Source organism: Alligator mississippiensis, chromosome 5 (assembly GCF_030867095.1).
Source record: "Alligator mississippiensis isolate rAllMis1 chromosome 5, rAllMis1, whole genome shotgun sequence".
In the NCBI taxonomy this organism is placed as follows: domain Eukaryota; kingdom Metazoa; phylum Chordata; order Crocodylia; family Alligatoridae; genus Alligator; species Alligator mississippiensis.
The window spans coordinates 78441174-78457686 of record NC_081828.1 but is presented as its reverse complement, the minus strand read 5'-3'; the positions used below and the strand labels follow the sequence as shown (position 1 = coordinate 78457686).

At 41.3% G+C, this 16513-nt stretch overlaps 1 protein-coding gene and 1 long non-coding RNA gene across 11 annotated transcripts in view; one reads left to right on the top strand and one right to left on the bottom strand.

Annotated features, from left to right (window-relative positions):
* The window catches only part of LOC102558349 (poly(rC)-binding protein 3), a 929340-nt gene that overhangs the window by 793755 nt on the left and 119072 nt on the right, over positions 1 to 16513 (bottom strand). The gene's annotated exons all lie outside the window — the stretch shown is intronic.
* Positions 1 to 16513, top strand: part of LOC132250634 (uncharacterized) — a 46649-nt gene that overhangs the window by 17823 nt on the left and 12313 nt on the right. Inside the window, exon 2 of one of the 2 annotated variants that reach the window (XR_009462228.1) lies at positions 4640 to 4988. The exons of the other annotated variant lie outside the window; for it this stretch is intronic. This is a non-coding gene — a long non-coding RNA (uncharacterized LOC132250634). The remainder of the gene's footprint in view (positions 1 to 4639; positions 4989 to 16513) is intronic. 2 annotated transcript variants of the gene reach the window in all.

Sequence of the window (16513 nt, the reverse complement as noted above, 5' to 3'; positions counted from 1 at the left end):
TGTTCTGTCTAAACACAGTATTGATAGATGGGAAATTTTCAATCAGGTTTAATTCAGTCTCTGACTTAAGCAGGATGTTTCATAGCCTGGACCAATCTCAGTCCAGTCTCAAGTATCAATGAAATTCCTTCACATCCAACCTGGAGGAGGGGGTTGGTTTTCTTAAGTGTTTCTCTTTGGACATATCTACATGAGATGTTTACTGTGGACTTGCCTAATTAGCTCTTCAGTAAAGTCTCAACGTCTACACATGCAGCCCTGTTAGGTCACAGGAAACTAATTAACTCTGCTGTAGGTTAGTACTTGTAAACACAAGTGCTATCCTATGGCAGTGCTCTTTAATGTGCAGCAGTGCACATGTAGACGCTGACAGGGCTGGCTGGGGCAAAAGAGTGCTTCAGTACAGTGGCTGCCTGAGCACTGGAGCACTCTCATGCCCCAGCCAGACCCTCCAGAGCACATTGAGCCAGGCTGAAGCAGCACTGGGCTGGCAGGCTGACCCCCAGGCCCTCTACCAGCAGGGGCTGATTTGACCCAGCACAATGTGCTGCAGTCTTTGGTGCCAGAGTTTATTGTGTCACATTACTTTCATGTGTAGCTGTGCCATTTGAGAATCCACTAAGTAGGCAAAACATTCTCCATTCACTGACCTGTAAATGGGATTTGAATCTTTTTTTAACCTAGATTTTCTGGTTTACAGAGAAAAGACCTATTCCTTCCATTGCCTTTAACTGAAGTAGAAACAAGCACCAAGTTGGCCCATTGCTATCAAATTAGTTTTGCTTTTAAAGCTGCAGCAATTATTGACTAATTGATATTGACTGTGATCTCTTTAAACTATTATATAGATGTATTTTCATCCCTATCATTTACTTGACAATGTTAAGACTGTATTTTACCCCCTCTTAATGACACGACTGACTTTAAAGATTCATAGATTCATTACTACTGTACATATCAAGGTTAAAAGAGGGAGACTTTCCTTATCAGTATGAGGGGCTCGTACAGTTTGCAACATTCCTAGATGAAAATTACCCTTTTGTCTTTCAATAAGCAGAAATCTCCTGCAGTGGCAAATGTTCATAATGGACTGTTTCATCTTGGCAATCATCTGAAAAGCATCTAATTTAATTAAAGCTTTAGGACAAAGTGAATGCTTCTTTAACAATTAAATATTTATGGTAACACACATATCGTTTAACTGGCATATCACATCAAAGAGTATTAACTGCTTGTACAATGTGTAAAGACTTGAAAAAAAACCAGCAGAGGTTTAAAAGTCCTTTTTATATGAAATGCCATAGTTTTAATAAATAGTTGCAAGTCAGCGTAAAAGTATCAGAGCAATTTTAATAAGCAAGAATTAAGATGACTGAGGTTTTAACAACCAGTATTATAGCTTATGCTAAGTGGTGGTTGTACAAACTGTACCACATCACAAAACTGTTGTATTCATGCATGCTATATTAATAAATGCTAACTAACAGAAAGAATAAGAACAGAAATTACAGAGAGCCGAGAGCCGACACTCCACAGCAGTTCTGTATATTCTCAGTCATTTATCATTGCTGAATACTTGATTCCAGAACTATGTAAAAGTGACTACAAGTGGCATAAATGCTATCTGTGTCAACATGATCTATATAAGGAAACACTATCTACTATCTGCACCATTTCTACAAAAAATGAAAAGAATGCCTCTCATTGTAGTTAATTATCTAGCAGAGCAAGAGAGAATTTAGATATGTAAAGGTCACGCTAACTAGAGACATCCTTCTCAGTTTTTTACTTTTTTAAAACCTTTTACCCAAAAAAATAGAGCACCCTTACCATAGGGTAAATATGAGAATCACTGTGTATAGTTGCTAAAATTAAAGTGAATGTGCAGCTACCAGCCATCTCTTCAGCCAACAAGCACTCCCATGTATCACTGTATTTCACAAGAAGTTGATTTCTATCACAAGTAGCTCAATAGACACAATTAAAAGTTGTTTCATAGATAAGCCAAAAAATAAAAAAAAATGGCATCCACAGGCAACTCATATTCAGCCCCAGATTTAAAGGATTTTATTGCCAACCCCTTTTAAAGTCAGAAGGGATATAAACAGGAATTACTCAAATTAGTTGGCTTTCACATTCTGTCCTAGTACAGGGCCATATCCTTTATAAAAATGCGCATGCCTGGTCTGTTCCATAGATGTTTGGGAGTCTATTAGGTCATTCAGTAAATGAAAGACTACTAACTCATAGGACTTACTCTGCTCACATCTAAATCCTCCCTGCAAAAGCAGGAAAACAAGTAGATATGGAAGGGAACATCAGTGCTGAAGGGAAAGAACTCCTGCTGCTCTCTAGAAATAGCCTCCAGACATCTAGACCTCTATGTGCTTGCATGGCTTGCTTTGTATGCCACTGAATGTAGATACAGAAATTTGTTATAAAAACCTGCTTTGAAAGCTCTATGGCTATCACCTCCTCCTTGATATGAAAGCATAACCAAGTGACAAAAAATGGCATCGTGGGAAGTGTCTGTGAATATGAGAAATGGGGGTGTCATCTGTGGCAATGAGAAGAGAGATCAGGGAAAGTCAATTTACTATATGAATGCCTTAGAAATAAAGCATAACCTGATATGGGTACTAGTTATGGGGCTCGTCAGCCATAAACAGCTTAGAGTTGCTCTCTATGACCTTTTCAGGGCATTTCCCTGGATTTCTTGGAATATGCTGTAGAGAGCATACTCATCTTAAACTGTTTCATCTCACACTGCAGTGAGTTTGGGGATGCTTGTTGCACACATACTTCCATCTTTGTCACCTTCTCTGGTAAAAGACACATGTGTTGCATCTCTAGGGGACTGGACTAAGGCCTTCTCCAATTTCATAGAAGCAATTGAGAATGGTCACTGAGGCATCTACCTCCAACTCATCTCTATTGCTATCTGATTTCATCTGAGAAGCAAATAAAATCCATGTAATTCCCTGATCCTTAGATGGTAAAGAAACACACCAAGTATCTCTCTAATGCAGGAGGAGAAGGACCCACTAATTTTTGGTCCAGTAGCTTTATGGTTAAGTCACTTACTCAAGAAGTGAGATACCTGGGCTCTAAGGCCACCTTATTCTGAGCAGACTTAAATCCACATCTCCAGCTTGCCATGAAGATGACCTCCCTACTTACTGAGCTATGGATGAGGCAGGGCTGAGAATTTACTCATTCTCCCTGTTGAAGCTGAACCACTAGATGGAAAAGAAAGCAAAAGTCATTGGTCCATAAGGACTGTGTGGAAGGTACAGCCTGACTGTTGCCCACAGAGGCAGGCATTCCTTAAGAAGGCAATCCCTGGTTATAGCCCCTGCCCTCAATGGTGTTTATACATGTTATCTAATGGCTACTCCATGCAGAATGCATAAATAGCATTAGAAGTAGGGGCCAAGCCTTCTGTCTCCAATAAACTTCCAACATAGTTTGAAAATATTCTGAAGCATCAGTTGTCTTTTTGCTTTTGTATTTGGACCATTTTCAGAAAAATGGACACTGATTCAGGCTCCTTCTGGCTAGCATAAAATTAAATATACTACTACTAAAAACTACCACTACTTCATACTTGGGCCAGGAGAAATGCCTTAACGTTAGGGCTGTGCAAAGCTTTGTTCACTGATTGAATTCGGCCGAATCTCTGAATGTGAATCAAATCAGAGGACACTTTAATCTCTCCAAATCAAATCAGAACCCTCTGAATTGATTCGGAGAGATTCAGAAAGATTCAGCAATTCAGACATAGACACAGCTTTAAAAGTTTTTTCTACACGAGCCACCTGCTACCTAGAAGTATGAATACTGAGAGGCTGGGGTGGATGGAGTGTCCCACAGGAGTGCAGGGTGTCCCCAGTGCACTTGGCAGCAGACTCGAAAGTGGACCTGAAGTACTTCCGGTCCACTTCCAGGTTCACCAGGGAGTGAGATGGGGACCCCCCGCACCCTCCCCAGGTCAGCAACTGGTGCCTTCTGGGTCTGAGGTGGCACCCTGGGTCCCCCCGTGTCCAATCACTAAGCTGGGAAGGGTGTGGGGGTGGGGGGACAGCACGCTCCCTGGCAAACCCAGAAGTGAACGGGAAGTACTTCTGGTCCACTTCTGGGTTCGCCGCCAAGCACGTGGAGGGTCCCCCTGCACTCCTGTGGGACGCTCCATCTGCCCCAGCATCGCAGAGATCACAAGCTGTGCTGATACCTCAAGGTATGTAGAAAAAACATTTAAAGCTGTGTCTATGTCCAAACCGCGAATTTTTTGAATTAGCATCGAACCTTCAGATTTAGATTTGGCTGAATCAAATCAGGGACGGTGATCCAAATCAATGAATCAAATCACTGTCCCCAATTCAGGCCAAATCTGAATCAAATAGGGCCCACTTCACACACCCCTACTTAACATAGTTTTCTTGGATGAAAGTGTGAATTTAGCAAATGTAATATAATGGTACATCTATTGAGCCAGTGTCTCTTGCTTTCCTCATGTCAAATTTCCTCTTTTAATCCATTAACTAGTACCCAAGGCCTTCTGGATTCAGGTACCAAACTAATGATTTATTCAGCCCTGAACTATAACATTTTATTTCCCTTTCAATACTACCTTTGTTAGCATTACTGCTTGACATCTACCAAATACTACAAATACCGAATACATCCCTGAAACATGGAAGATGCTGAATTTTCACCATTTTGGATTTAAACTTCATTGCTGAACAATAAGAAAGATCTCTACACCTTTTCTGCCATCTGACATCACGAAGGAAGGAATCCTGCCTTATCTGCACATCAAAGAGCAACACAACAAAGTCACTCTCATGGACTCAGAGGAACAGACTTCCACCTTCAGCTTCCTCAGTGAAAAAATGAAGTTTATTTTCTACCTATGGGAACTTCTTACCATCTCTAATTTTCCCTGAGCCTGAAGAAGGGCGTGTGCGCCTGAAAGCTTGGAGAAAAAGGTAATATCTTTTGTGATTTCTTAGTTAGTCTAATAAAAGGTATCCTCTCTGAACCAAGAGTCCTAGAGTTTTACATTTCTGCTTGACATCAATGCACACATATATATCCTTTTAGAATCTTGCTAAGTTTTTGGCTTCAACAGCTTCTTGTTGCCTTGAGTTCTAGTACTGCACTGTGTGAAAGCATAGTTCCTGTGATTAATTTCACATTTGATGTATTTCATTTTGGCTGAATGTCCCCTTGTTCTTATGACATGAGACAAGATCATGATCTGCTTTCTATAATCATTTTATACACATTTATTATAACTCATCTTATTCATGTCCTTTCTATATTAGACAATACAAATATTCAGTCTCTCCATGTTTGTTTTTGTGATGTTGTGCACTCTTTGAGGCAGGAACAGTCTTTTGTTCCTAAACAGTATGGGGCAATGCTCTGTGACTGGGTTCCTGGGGGCTACCACAAGTCAGAAATTAGAACTGGTCAAAAAATGAGAAATATTCCTGCGAAATCTCTCACATAAAAAAAGTCATTTAATTTTCTTCATTGAAATTTCTGAGCTCAGAAAATGTTGGTTGGTCAAAAACATGATGGTTCATTCACCAAAGTTTTGCAAAAACCCCCCACCCAAAAACATATGCTGTTTTTTTGTCAAAAAATAAACATTTTATCAAAACACAATAAACTATAAGTATTTTGACCAGCTCCTAGCATAACAACAAACATTTGGTCTGATAGTTTCAATGGTTACAGAAAATGCAAGTGAATTTTTTTTACAGGAAGATGGAAGAGAGTCTTGCATTTGCCTGTGTTGGCATTTTGACCTCCAATAATTTTAACAAATACCAGAGCATATAACTAACTATGTGAAAGGCATGGGGCACCATAAGACCCCATCTCTACTGACCTGTCTCAACCTGTTATGCCACAGAGTTTCTTTTTTAAAATTTGTAAATCATGTTTTAGACGCTAGGGAAAGTTAAATATCTAAGATTGTAATGCTAAGTTTTAACACAACATTCTCTTTTAATTAAAGGTTGCATTCAAACTTTTTTCAATTTACAAGTGAGAATTAAGAGTATATTTTCTCTTACTAGAGACCTGCAAACTTGTCCTAACACCTTGGAGTTCAGGCTCTTATTTTTCCATTGCTGCAACAAGCCTAGTGCTTCATGGGCTTAGACTTTCTAGAAGGAGAAATGTGGAGATGTAACTAAAACTCAGGGCTCATATACACATGTGGGGAGCCTGCTCCAACATGCTAAGAATCCAGTGCATCAGAGAAGACTTGATTAATCAAGTCTGTGAGAGCATGGAAATTGATGTGCTCTGGCAGCCTCATGTTTCACATGTATCAGCGTCGCCATGTATCTCTGCACTGACAAAATGGCGGTGGTGATCCTTGAAATAAAACTTGTCCAATGAGATTTAATTCAAAGCACTCTGCTGACATTTTTTTCAGCACAGGACGCACAGAAATACTGATACACATAACATGCAAGTGCTATTAAATTGGGGCAGCTCACTAATTAAAGAGCCACATCAGGAACACATCTAAAATTCCCATAGTGAATAAAATTGTGATACCAGGTATAAAATGTCCATTGATTTCAATTTAGCCATCATTTCATCTATGAGAATTTGCATGCAGCTGTGTAAGATGGATGTATACTTTTGACTGGCACCAAAGTTGTCTTAAGTTTGGTCACAGTGGGCACATCTACATGTATATTAATGTGCTTTTCCTAATGAGCATTAGACAGGCCCAGCAGCACTATTACTCCAGCACTGAACAAGAATATGGCCCTTCATGTGAATCCCCAGCATTTTACCCCCAGGCCCATACCCCATGTTACCATTTCCTGGGCTAGGTATCACATGCAGGGAAAATATGCATATCTCCCCCATGCCTGCCATGTCTAAGTGTTTAGGATAGCTTGCACATTTGAGGCTTATCATTACATGTTCCTGCTTGCTACAAAATGTACCAAATCTATTTTTAAATGAATAATTGCACCCTAAATACTCCTTATGTCAAACTGGGTGTGTCTATATGTTCTTTAATGCACAGTAGCTACTGTGCATTTAGTTTAGTACTTGCTTAATGAAGTACTAACTAAGTATGCAGCAACTACAGTTATTGCAGAGTAGTGTCAGCGCACGTTTTTTTAGTAATGCTTACTGCACATTATCCCAATATTACCATGGAGGTGACGGCCAGAACCAGAGGGATTAATAAGCAATAAATATGTGCTTCTTGGAGGCATTTGGTATTTTGCCTAAACAGGTAATATTACGTAATATAAAGCTTGTAAGTTCATAACCCACAAATGTAACTTGTCTGTCATAAGTTTAACCAAAATGATAAATTAACTGTTCGTGGAACTGACTGGGCCCCACAGGCAAAGCTGTAGCTGCAAGATTAGCTGATCTAATGGTTTTTTGCTCAGGGTTCAGCCTTGACAATAAAACTGGATCCAACCACCTGGCACACGCAACACATTCCAGGAAAGCACATCCCAAAAAAGCATATTCAGAAAAACCTAAAAGGGGTTGGGCTTAGGCAAAGCAATGTCAATTTCAAACCTAAAGGTGCTGCATTGTAATTTGCTTATTGGAAAAACCTGAGTCTAGGTAGTAACCTTTTATGATAATTTTTAACACCTTTTAATCCCATGGGGTAACAGCTACAGGGCAAAATTGTGAGTGGCTCTAAAACCAACAGATTAGCATAAGACTAGGTATAAAAAGCGCATGCATCAGGTGACCAGCAGGAAGGAGGGAACAGAACGGTCATTTCTGTTCCACTCCCAGACCCTGGACTCCCGGTGTGAGTGAGGATTGGATCCCAATCAAGGGAGCTTCCCTGGTAATCCCTCTGACAGCATCGATTGGGGATGCCTGACTTCGCTGGAATCACTTGACGTGTACCTAGGCATCGAGGGACTATTGATAAGTTGCCAACCCATGTCTGTCTATCTGTTGTTTTGAACAGCCCAGTGGCTAATACCCTCGCTGTGCCCAGTTGGCCTGCGACAGAATTGATCTATCTGTTGTTATTATCTGTTGTTATTATTTACTATTAGCTCTTTAATATTGCATTATCTGCTTATCGCATTTATCTTTCTGCTAACTGTTATGTGTGTGTAAGCTATAATAAATTTGCCTTTATTTCACTCCCAACTTTGCCTCCTCAATCCGAAACTGAACCAAACAGTCCAATGGCTGATACCCTCACAACGCCCAGTTGGCCAGTGACATGTGGAGTAGTAAATTAGCAGGGTTTTTGCCTGGCACACTATTGCACAGTGTTATTAGATTACTGTGCATTAAGTGTCTGGTGTAGATGCACCCACTGTGATAGAAATTAAAACATTCAAATGTACTGAGCATCAGTCACTAAAAGAATCTGTTTTAGCTAGGGCTGTCAGTTAATCCCAGTTAATTTACACGGTTAACACAACAACAAATTAACAAGTTTTTGGTTTTTTTTTATTGCATTAATCATGTACATTGTTTTGACTAGCAGAACAGACCAGCTCCAGACCAGCCGGAACCTGTGCTCAGATCCCCAACCCTGGCCCACCCTGCGCCTGCTCCAGACTTATCTGCCCAGGCTGAGCAGTGGCAGCAGCTGGGCAGAAACTGCTACTTGGCACAGGAGAAAAGTGCTCCCCCTTACTGCTGTTGGGCCCTTCTTGCTGCAGCTGCCCAGTGCCCATGCTTGGGCTGCTCTGTGGCTCCTCTCTGCTGCCATCACCACCGCCTACCGGCTGTCTGGTAAGACAGTGGTGCCAGTGCAAAGGAGCTGCACTGCAGCCAAGGTACGGACTTTGGGCAGTTGTAGCAAGAAGTGCCTGGCAGTAGTGAGGGGAGAAGCCACTTTTCCTCCACACTGAACAGCAGCTTCTGCCTGGCCACTGCTGCTGCTCAGCATGGGTAAGTGAGTCTGAAGCAGGCATGGGGTAGGCCAGGGTCCGGGCTGTTTGCATGGGTTCTGGCTCATCTGCTCTGGCTGGGTTGAGTCCGGAGTGAGCATAGGGTGGGCTGGGGTTGGGGCTGTGTGCCATTGGTGGTGGAAGGGAGGAGTTGCAGGGCATATGGGCTCTGGGCTGTTGGATGGTGGGAAGAGGGGGGTGCTGACTTTTATTTAACTGTGTGATTAAAAATGCAATTAATTGTGACTTTTTTAATCTCACAATTAATTGCAATTAATATTTTTAATCATTTTCAGCCCTAGTTTTAGCCAATGATTCCCTAATATCTCAATAAAAAACACATGAGTTACTTCCTTTACATTTTGATTGGCAAGAAGTTTTTCAAACTACAAGTAACTCAGTGGGGTTTATTCATATCTATGTGTTTTCATTTCTGCCAAGTCCATTTTGAAATAACAATTCATCCTTTTGTGAATATGCAGTGAACTGAAATAACTCAATTCTGGTTACAGAAAATACTCCATTTATTCAATGGCAAAGAAAAAAACTTTTCTTTGTAGATGGTGTTAAGTGATTGTCCAGAGTTGATGAAATCTGTTTTTTTTCAAAGCATTTAATCCATTTTCTGCTGCAGCAGCTTGAAACTAATTTAACCATTTGTTTTGTTGCCCCCTGTGACATGAGTTCATATTCTTTGGCATAGTTTTACAAGGGTGCCTTGGTGCTACCATATAGATTTTTTTTTGCTCTTAAGTTATATCAGCATGTATCTTGGTAACTCAGAAGGTTAAAAAGCCACTGCAGGGGTGTGTGTGTGTGTGTGTGTGTGAGTGTGTGTGAGAGAGAGAGAGAGAGAAGCAAGTCATTCCTCACCTAACAATGTCTCTATGGAGCACTTTTGTGGTACAGAACAGCGGTGAAAACTGAAGTAATAGGATAACCATTCAAAGACATGCATGGGTCAATGGGCTACAAAAGAGCTGGAAGGGAACAATCCAACAAATCAGTAGGTTAAATGAAGTTAGACAAGCGCACACATGTTTGAAAAATACGCCCCTTATTTAGCACGTGAAAAATCACATGAAACTGTCATACAGCTGCCTAGTAAATATCTACCTGAGGAAACAGGATGATCATTTATTGTTTTCAAATGCAGCATTAATTTAAATACAGACATCTCTCTCCAAGCCCCTGTTTTTCTGATAATATGATAGAGTAATATTTTGTTGAACAGATTTCATATTCGGCTCCTATTTTGCTATTCCTTCAGTAAAAATAAGCAAGACTTGTTGATCTGTTCCTTTGGAAAGCTGAGCTAATACAAGCAGACAACCAATTAGATTCAGAGATGGTCACCAGCCCCTTAAAGGTATGAGGAAAATCAAGTGCTGCAGACAGACAGGACTGATGTTGTTATCATATGACTGGCCTAAAGTTTATTTGACAATACAAAATATTACTGTGAAAGTAAAACAAACAAACAACCAAAAACAAATGCAGAGTGCTTCAAACCACATTGCTTTTAATGCATGTTGGTATATATTTGATGTCCAAAAGCCTTTTTTCCCCTCAGTTAGAGAGGTATTCAGCAGTTAATCATGAGTACTTTTCTCTATAGAAACCCCAGATTATAAAATATTAAATTCATCTCTAGCATATAGCAGCAAGAAGAAATTTGAACTGAGCTTCCCTTTCTATTTCACCAGCTATCTTTTGTTCCAGTCAGCCATCATCTTTCCTAGGATTGTCAATATATGCAAACTATCAAGCACTAATGGGACAGTATTTCATTTGCTTGTTACCACAGAAGATGAGCAAATTGGATTTCTTTGAGATTAAAAGGAAAAAGTATAATCAAACTTGAGTACTCTAAAAAAAATGTGCATATTCAGTCTCACAGATTATTAGACCTAACCAAATTATTAGAATTCAAAGTGTACTTCTAAGGAACAAAAGATTATCCATAAAAAGTGACAGCTTTATAGGCATTTTAAGGTAATAAATCAGCTGTGGTGATATAAAATATTAATGAAATATATATTCATAAACTATAATAACTTGTGGACTATCATAAAGCATGTTTGCAAATACATTTCTTTTTCAACATTCATTATGGGCTTGCCCCTTTTACCCATTAAAATGAAGGAGCAGGTCTTGTGATGCTGCAAACTGTACATTGGATATGTAAGAATGTATTTTAAAAAATTACATGCACACTTACACATATCTAATGCCACATATATAAACAGAATCATAGCAACATAGAAAAGTAAAGCTGGAAGCATTCTCAGGGGGTCATGTAGTTCAACGCCATGCTCAAGGTAGGATCATCCCTATCTAAACCATCCTATCCAAGTGTTTGTCTAACTTGCTTTTAAAAACTTTGTCAACAACTGTCTTGTATCAGGCACATGACTGAAACATCAAAAACAAAAAAAACTTGCCAGCAGTAAAGCAAGGGGGACAAGAATACTGTCAATGTCTTGCTATTGCATGGATAGGAGTTGTTTGTATTTTGATGAAAACCGTATCACCCTGGAGGCAGAAAAATGACAGAAACAGAAGGAAAGGAAACTGGGAGGCCAGTCTGAAGGGGAAAGGAGAGAGGAATCCAGGAGAGCTGGTTGTACTTTAAAGAAACCTTACTGAAGGTGCAGAAACAAACCATCCCGATGTGCAGGAAGAATAGCAAATGTGGCAAGTGACCAGCTTGGCTTAGCAGAGAACTCTTCGGTAAGCTTAAACACAAAAAGGAAGTTTACAAGAAGTGGAAGCTTGGACAAACAACTTGGGAAGAGTGTAAGAATATTGCTTGGGTGTGCAGGGATGAAGTCAGGAAGGCCAAAGTGCAATTGGAGTTTTAGCTAGCAAGGGATGTGAAGGGTAATAAGAGGGTTTCTACAAATATGTTAGCAACAAGAGGAAGGTCAGGGAAGCATTGGTCCCTTACTAACTGGGGCAGACAACCTAGTGACAGATGATGAAGAAAAGGCTGAAGTATTAGAATAGCTTTTTACCATGGTCTTCACAGCCAAGGTCAGCTTCTGCACTACTGCACTAGGCAATATAGTTTGGAGCAGAGGTGAGCAGCCCTCAGTGGTGAAAGACCAGGTTAGGGACTATTTAGAAAATCATGGACTTGAAGCCAGATGCAATGCATCCAAGGGTGCTGAGGGAGTTGATTGATGCAATTGCAGAGCTGCTGGCCATTATCTTTGAAAACTCACAGCAATCAGAGGAGGTCCTGGACAATTAGAAAAGAACAAAATTGGGCCCATATTTAAGAAAGGGAAGAAGGAGGATCCAGGGAACTACAAACCAGTCAGCCACACCTCATTCCCTGGAAAAAATCATGGAACAGGTTCTCAAATAATCCTTTTCTAAGCACTTGGAGGAGAAGAAGGTGATTAGGAACAGTCAGCAAGGATTCACCAAGGGCAAGTCATACCTGACCTACCTGATTGCCTTCTATGATGAGATAACTGGCTCTGTGGATGCAGGGAAAGCAGTGGACATAATGTATCTTGACTTTATTAAAGCTGTAATTTAAAGTCAAGGTCTCCGATACCACTGGATTTGCAGCAAGGAGAATATCCGTGATCACTACCTCACAAATCTCAAAAGCGCCTTCAGCCAACAAGGACACACCTCCAGAGAGATAGATCACACTTTTGAAAGAGTCCCCCAGATATCATGTGGAGATTTGCTGCAGTACAAAAAGAAAATCCCCACCAATCACACACCACTAGTTATGACATATCATCCTTCCCTGGAACCTACACAGAAAATACTCAAACAATTGCAACCCATAGTAGAAGACCCCATTCTTAAAGAGATCATCCAAGAACCACTCATCCTAGCCTTTAAACAAGCACCGAACCTCGCTAACCTTATCACCAGAAGCAAACTCCCTATGACCCAAACCACACCCAATGGATAAAGACCATGCCAGGACAAGAAATGCAAAACCTGCCAATACATCTCCACCACCCCCACAATTACTACACCCAACAACAGAACCATCACCATTCCTGGATCTCACACCTGCACCTCCAGAAATGTTGTATATCTCATCCAGTGCCCCAAATGCCCTGATGAAAAATATGCAGGAGAAACCAAACAACAACTGCACACCAGAATGAACATACACCAAAAATCTATCAAAGACAAGAATACCCAACTTCCTGTGGGGGCACATTTCTCACAGGACAATCACTCCCTCTCTAATTTCTCAGTTCTAATCCTCAAAGGGAACTTACAAAACACCTCTCATAGATGAGCCTACGAACTTCACTTCATAAATCTACTGGATACAAAAAATCATGGACTCAATATAGACATTGGATTTATGACACATTATGACCTGCCTGCCATCTGATTCACCAGGTACCTGCCTGACCTGACCTCTTACATTTTTCTTTCCCCTCACCTTTCCTCCCCTCCCCTCCTCTCCCCTCCCCTACTTTTCTTCCCTTCATCTCCATGAGTTCCACCTATTTCCTTTTTTATTGAGAGCCTCTGTAGTGTTTCCTTTTGGCCTTTCTTCCCCATCCCTTCCCTGCTGTACTTTTTGTCTTTCTAATTTATACCTAGTTATAGTCTCACTGACATCCTGCTACACTTTTAGCTTCTCTCATTCCTTGGAGTCTCAAACCAGCAGAGACTCCCTATGCCTGAAGCAGGATGACTTTTCCTGAAAGCTTACTAAGAACTTTTTTTCCAACTACTCAGTTGGTCTAATAAAAGATATCACAGCTACTCAAAGAACCTTGTCTTGACTTTATCAAGGCTTTTGATAACATCTCCCACAGCATTCTTGCAAGTGGGCTGAGGAACCATGGGATGGATGAATGGAATGTAAGGTGAGTAGAAAGCTGGCTGGGCTGTCAAGCCAATGGGCAGTAATCAATGACTCAATGTCTAGCTGGCACTGGTATCAAGTGGAGTGTCCCGGGGTTGGTCCTGGGGCTGGTTTTGTTCAATATCTTCATTAATGATCTGGAAGATGGGATGGATTGCACCCGCAGCAAGTTCATGAATGATATCAAGCTGGCAGTGTAACAGATACACTGGAGGGTAGGGCTAGGATTCAGTGTGACCTAGACAAATTGGAGGCTTGGGTCAAAAGAAATTTCATGAGGTTTAACAAGGACAAGTGCAAAGCCCTGCACTTCGGATAGAAGAATCCCATGCACCGGTCAGGCTGGGTACTGAGTGGCTAAGCAACAGCTCTGAAGAAAAGGACCTGAGGGTTACAGTGGACAACAAGCTGGATATGAGGCAACAGTGTGCCCTTGTTGTCAAGAAGGCTAACCGCATACTGGACTGCATTAGTAAGAGTCTAGACAGCAGATCGTGGGAAGTAATTATCTGCACAGGTGAGGCCACATCTGGAGAACTGTATCCAGTTTTGGGCTTCCCACTACAGAAAGGATGTGGACAATTTGGAGAGAGTCCAGTGGAGAGCAACAAAAATGGTGATGGGGCTAGGGCACATGACTTATGAGGACAGGTTGAGGGAACTGGGTTAATTTAGTTTGGAGAAGAGAAGACGGAAAGGGGATTTGATAGAAGCATTTAACTACCTAAAGGGTGGTTCCAAAGAGGATGGGGCTAGATTGTTCTCTGTGGTGATAGATGATAGAACAAGGAGCAATGGTCTCAAGTTGCAGAAAGGGAGGTTTAGGTTGGATATTAGGAAAACTCTCTCACTAGGAGTGTGATGAAGCACTGGAACAAGTTAACTAGAGAAGTGGTGGAATCTCCACTGTTGGAAGTTTTTAAGGCCCAGCTTGACAAAGCCCTGGCTGGAATGATCTAATTGGGAATGGTCCTACTTTGAGCAGGGGTTGACTAAATGATCTCCTGAGATCCTTTCCAACCCTAATTTTCTATGATTCTATAAAACAAGACAAAGAAATTGATGGTTCAACCCTCCCTTTAACCACCACCTGTGACATCTGCCAGAGAGTCTGCAGCTCTTGTATCAGCCTTCTTATCCATCAATGGACTCATCTACAACCCTTTACTTGACCCATGGGAGTGATCATCCTCAACCATGAGGGGTTGTTGATTATGAATCTGCTTTTATAATCTAGCCAATTGTGGAGATCTATTTCATTCTCCTGCTGCTAAATATTGTCCACTTCAAACTCCACCTGTTCTGATCTGCAGATATCTTCTCATAATCTCTGAGCAATGTGAAGGAGCCATGGGGGAGGCTTCTAGGTTTCCAACTACTGCTCTTCACAGTACAATCCAAGCATAGCTACTCCTAAATCATCCCTTACCAATGCTTTTATAATCTCCAGTGATGGAGATTCCACAACTTCCCTGGGCAATCTGTTCCACAACTTCACTGTTTTAACAGTAAAGAAGTTTTTCCTGATATCTTGTCTAAACCTACTTTTCTGAGATTTAAAGCCATTACTACACATGCTACTCTCTGCAGCAAGGGAGAAAAGGTATTCTCTCTCTTCTTTATGGAAGCCCTTCAGATATTTGAATACTGCTATCATGCATTTCTGCAGGCTTAACATGCTGATTCCTCTTCACCTCTACTTGACAATCAAGGCATAGCTACTCCTATGCCTTACTTTCCAAGCCCTTTATCCCTTTTTCACCCACATTTGGACCCCCTCTAACTTCTGCGCATCCTTTTAAAATGCAGAGCCTGAACTGCACAGATTTGCTCAGGAAGCTCTGTATACCAGCATCCAAGGCATTAATAAACACATTGAACAATACCAGGCTTGGGACAGCCCCCTCTGGAACTCTGCTTGAAAACTCCTGGCATTCCAACGTTGATCCATTTATAATTATCCTCTGCCTATGGCTTTAAGCCACATGTTTATGTCTTGTAGCAGTCTTGACTAGGTCACATTTCTACACTTTGTTTATAAGAAGGTCATGGGGGACTCTGCCAAATACCATACTGAATTTCATCAAGTTAGCCTGTTCATATCTCACCTGACAAGTTACTTCCCGTCTTAGCTTGTTTATCAGATGAAAAGTACAATGAGCTCCATTCTCAAGGGCACATAATGGGCACTACATGCAGATGAGGTGTGGAGCCCAAGAGAAAACATTTGTGGCCTCAAAGCTAAAAAGGAGGTGTACACCCAATGGAAGGGAGGGGCCATCACCAGGGAGGATTATACCTTCTTGGCTCAAGATTGTAGGGGGGCTGTTAGGAAGGCTAAGGTGGAGATGGAACTGGGACTAGTGACCCGGATCAAGGATAACAGGAAGTCCTTTTTTAAATACATAGAGGGTAAAAAGAAGGTACCAGGTAACGTGGGGCCCCTGCAGGACACGCTTGGAAATCTGGTGGTCACACCAGATGACAAAGCTAATCTCTTTAACAATTTCTTTGCCTCCATTTTTCTGAGCAGGGACCAGGTCATCCCCACAACCAGGATTCCCAACGGACCCAGGGGAGGCACAGCCAGGCCCAGGTTCAGTGGAGAACCTAGTCAGGGAACTTCTGGTGGGACTAGACATGTTCAAATCAGCAGGTCCTGACAATCTCCACCCCAGAGTGCTGAAGGAATTAGCAGAGGTCATTGTGGGACCCCTGGCAC